Below are 5,017 nucleotides of genomic sequence, written 5' to 3' on the forward strand. Positions count from 1 at the left end.
ATCTAGTGCTCACCTAGATTAGGTGCTACCATGCTCCAATCTCACAAACTCAATTTTTGAAATATCAAAAAATTCTGAATTTTTGTGTGCATGTTCACAAGATAAGTGTGTACAACCCTTTCAAATTTCAATTCCGTCACTTTGCTGGAGGAACATGTTTCTCTCTCTCTCAGGGGCGCTCTCTCTCTATCACTTCGCTTTCTGCATGCATGTCAGACTTCTTCCAAAGACAGGAAACGGTAGGAGAGAGAGACCGCGTTGGGCATGTATGTCAAGAGAATATCTAGTGCTCACCTAGATTAGGTGATACCATGCTCCAATCTAACAAAACTAATTTTTTGAAATATCAAAAGATTCTGAATGTTTGTGTGGACGGTGTCCTCCTCTAGCGCGTCGCCGGTGTCCCGCAACCCCGGCTGGACGAGCAACGCATCGCGCCCCTCCTCCGTGCACCTCTTCTTCCCTCCGCCCCCCTCATTCCCTTCTCTCTTATCTCTTGCGTCACCGTCGTGGCTCTGTTCCAGCACCGCCGCATGCCCCTCAACCCTAGCTGGCGTCCCTGCCGATGGACGGACCAGATCAGGTCACCTGTTGCCCGCCATGGCTGCCCCTTGGCTATCTGCAGCCGCCACCGGAAGCCCACCGCCGGCCGGGCGGATGCGGAGACGAGGAAGAGATGGACATGAGTGAGCCGTCGAGCGACTGGAGCTTCTTCTTCAACAAGGCCAGCGTGGTGGCCGGCAGTCGCCACCTGCGTGCGCGGGTGCGGCCGCCAAGAGAACGCGTGATGCGTGTGAACGCGCTAGGTCCAGGGGATCAAAGGAGATGTATGCCATCCACCCCGCTTCCTCCTTGTCGCGGATCCAGCAGCGCAGAGGAGAGGTGCACCACCACCCTGTCTCCTCCTCGTCGTGGATCCAGGAGCTCACCGCCGCCCAGACCGAGCTCTGATAGCCGCCACGCCCTGCTGCCGTTTTTTCCTGAATCCACGCTGTGGTGCGCGCTAGAGGAGGACCAGGTGGTGGCTCGAGGATGGGCTGAGGCTCGTGGCCGACGATGACAGTGCGCTGCTAGCCCTTGGGACATGGCCGACGCTTGCGGAAACATCTCCTGCGCTGTCGCGGGGCTCGTTGGCCGGTGTGTCCACCCGCTGCTGCGCGTTAGGAAAGAGCTGTTGCCTAGGGGAGGGGGTTGATTGCTTTCTTTTTTTATGATCTAGGGGGTTGTATGTCAATTTGTTCCCAAATCTACGTCTTACAACCTGGGCCTACTTGTCAGAAAGTGATCAAACGGTCCAAATACTTCGATCAGTGTTTTTTGCAAAAGGATTACAAGAAGCACTTTGATTTTTAAAAAAAATAATGACCTCGTGGTTTTCTGCAAATGATGCCCCAAATATGGTGGTTTTATGCAATTAACTCCCTGCCAACCAGGTGGAGAAAGGAGCCGGAAGAGCCGGAGAGGTTGATCGTCTATGAGTACATTGAGAATGGCACGCTCTTTGACCACCTCCAGTTTGATCATGGCTCCTCCACGATGTCGCCAGTGATGGTGTCTTGGAAGATGTGCATCGATGTGCTCCTTGGCGTGTTGCATGTCATCGAGCACACGCACTGTCATGCCCATCCGCCAATTATCCACCGATACATAAAGTCAGCTAACATCGTTTTCGATGCTAGTTGGGTGCCGCGTGTCAGAAACTTTGGTTTGTCGGTCACGTGGGACATGAGAGTGACGAGGAGGGGATGGAGTGCGTTGCTGCAGGAACACTTGGGTACCTTGACCCTCAGTACCATGCAACATTCCTTCTGAAACCGGCAAGCGTTGTGTACAGCTTGACGTGGTGATGCTAAAGATTCTGACAGGAAAAAAGGCAGTTTTCTACAGTCCCCTTCGTCCTATAATATAAGAGCGTTTTTTATACTAGTGTAGTATCAAAAACGCTCTTATATTATGGGACAGAGGGATTACTATTTGACAATATTCGCACTCCCATCATCCAGGCTGGTAATCTTAGAGAGTTGTTGGACACAGGCGCTGCAAGCGCAGAAGCATGTGGCGCGAACTGCACGACATTGCGTGAAGTTGAGCAGCAAAGACCGGCCAACCATATCATACATTGTTGCCAAGCTGGAGATGGCATATGAGTTGATATGCAGAGACGAGTCAGGTTCCGTTGACGAGCTACCAGACTCACCATGTGGCATTAACGTATCATCAGCAGGCTCCCAGTCTGATCTGGTACATTACAAACTAATTGAACTATTTTCGCAATGATGCATTCAAAATCATGTAACAACGAAGAAGGGCTCACTGCTCATTTTGTGGTCTCTTGCTTAATTAGGAACCTGAGGCGTTGGAGGATGGGCCTTGACCCACCAATCGCTCAAGAGGAAGAACAGAACGCTCAGGCTCGATGAAGGGGTTTATATAGGATGACCTTTAGTACCGGTTGGTTATACGAACCGGGACTAAAGGTGCATCTCTAGTCCCGGTTCGTATAACCAACCGGTACTAAAGGTGCTGGTGGGGCCCAAGCCTGACACAAGCCTGCCACCACGTCTTTTGTACCGGTTCGTGGCACGAACCGGTACCAAAGGTTCGCCACGAACCGGTACTAATGATCGCCGCCCAGCTAGCCGTTGGAACCGGCACTAATGAGCAGATTAGTGCCGGTTCAGTTACAAACCAGGACTAATGTGCTTCACATTAGGCCTTTTTTCTACTAGTGCGTGTAGGTAGCAGGAGCATACGACCCTCATCGGCCAGCACTCCCCTTGTGTCCCTCTTGTCTCCTCTGCTAGATCTAAGTGGTCGCGGTCGACCCGTGCGCCTTGGCTATGGCCGCTGACCTGGACATGGACAAGGCCGTGGCCATGGCAGGCGCGAGGCCAGAGCTGCCATTGGCCTCTTCATCCTCACCGTTGGCTAGGCGTTGGCAGAATTCCTCCTCGACACACGCCATGGCAACCTGCAGCGCTGCTTCGACGCGCGGGTCGTCCTTGCATAGGCTGGTGACCACTGGTCCCGGCAAAAATGCGGAGGAGAGTGCTGCATCGGAGAAAAAATTGGCGCTTCCTCTTGCACCCATCAACAGTGGTGCGGTGGCAACTACAGCCGATACAGAGCATTCAGAGTCACCCATCGCCAATGATCTGGGAGATGGTTCACCGTTTGAGCAAGAATTGGCGAAGGCCACTGTGACGGAGACAAATGCAGAGGATTCTGACCGGGGCGACGAAATTACATAGGCTGAGGAGCGACTGTCCAAACAAGAGGATTCTGACCGGGGCAACGAAATTACAGAGGCCGACGAGCGACTGTCCAAAGCAGAGCATGACACCGGTCTGGGAGAAGCTTCATTGTCTGAGCCGAAAGAACTTCCTCTTGCTACCATCGCAGCGGATCAGGCTGAGCAGCAAGGAGAATTGCAGAAAGCAGAGCAGATGATGCCCGTTCCACTTACCACCACCAGCGCTTTCAATGGGAGACACAGCCAAGAAATCTCGGAGGTGGATGACCAACTGTCCAAACCACAGGATGACACAGACCTTGGTCCAACCGCTAAAACAGAGGATCCGAAACTGCTTTTGAAAGTTGTCGGCTCCGAGGACGCGGCTCTTCAATGGAGCTTTGTCAGAAAAATATATGGTATAGTCTCGTTGCAATTCCTCATCATCAGTGTCGTCGCCTGGCCGGCCAATGCGATCAACATCATGCTGTTCAGGCCTTGCTACGAGCTTGTGCGCTAGATAACATGGCTCACCTGCGCGACTCTCCTCATGTTACCCTTCGTGCTCTCCTTGGAGTTGACAAAATTCAGAAGAAGACGGATCGTCAACATCCTTTTGCTGTGTGCCTTTACAATCTCAAACACACTAAGCAACCTTGTGAAGTCACAGGTGTTTTCAGGTATGGTACAGTGATCCAATCATCTAGTACTTTTTTGTATTTGAATTAAACCAAGCATTTATGTTATTGGGGTGAAGCCTCCATTTCAATCGACCGATAACCAAATTTAATAACGGCCACTAGATAGGGGGACCAGCAGGGCCCTGACCCCCCTAACAGGACGGAGACAGGGGGGCCCTGGCCCCCCTTTTTGAATAATTTGATTTGAATTGCTTACCATATGTGTCACATGGTGGCACTGCTTTCTGCAATTTTCCTTGTTGCTCAGCCTGATCCATTGTGATGGCTCAAACAATGAAGCTTCTCCCGGACCGGTATCATGCTCTACTTTGGACAGTCGCTCGTCGACCTCTGTAATTTCGTCGAGGAGTGGGGGCTGTTCTTCCCGGCGGCTTAGTTCGTCGCCGACGGCAGTTCAAGGTAAGAGACGATACGTGGTGTGTCCCCGGCCGATACACCTTCACTGGATCTTCAATCTTGTCCTTACGGCCAGGTGGATACTGCGGCCCGCTTGGCTACGGATAGGGGAAAGAGCCCTCTCTCCGGCCAGGGTGTTCAAGCTCGTTGGTTCCTGTTTCGTCGTCGGCGACAACAGTGATGCAGGTTTGCCGGTGATGCTGTTCGTGGCTAGATCGGAGACCTCTGTGTTGTTCCCTTCACATCCTATTTGCATGCGTATCAGCAACCAGTGAATACTGAATACAGATGTGTTCCTCAAAAAAAAAAAATATGCATCTGTGTTCGTCGTCCACCGCTGTCCAGAACAAGGAGCTCCTCCCCCTGGTTCCATGCCTTTCTGTGGGGAGGAGCTGGTGACCTCCATCGCATTGTTGTGATTCTAGTCCAGAGCCTTCTTCAAGCTCCAGGATGTTTACGCCCAAAGAATCAATCTGCGCCAGATGGAGAATCGACTGCATCCAAGCGCTTGCCAAGTCCTCAAACTCCAGAGCACATCGCGAACCAACAAAGATATCAATCCCTGGATCAGAATCCAATCACGAGACGGCGCCGTCTAATAACCCTGATTCATGCCCGCCTCTGCGCTACCACTGGCCCCGCTGTATCGCACTGTTCGTGCATGTATTCCCCCCGTACACGATTTTTC

The 5,017-nt window shown here is 52.1% G+C and overlaps 1 pseudogene; it reads left to right on the forward strand.

Moving 5' to 3' along the window:
* The first annotated feature begins 565 nt into the window (after positions 1–565).
* LOC119360231 lies at positions 566–2,374 on the forward strand (annotated as a pseudogene).
* Positions 2,375–5,017: the final 2,643 nt, after the last annotated feature.

Source organism: Triticum dicoccoides, chromosome 2B (genome assembly GCF_002162155.2).
Source record: "Triticum dicoccoides isolate Atlit2015 ecotype Zavitan chromosome 2B, WEW_v2.0, whole genome shotgun sequence".
NCBI classification, from domain to species: domain Eukaryota; kingdom Viridiplantae; phylum Streptophyta; class Magnoliopsida; order Poales; family Poaceae; genus Triticum; species Triticum dicoccoides.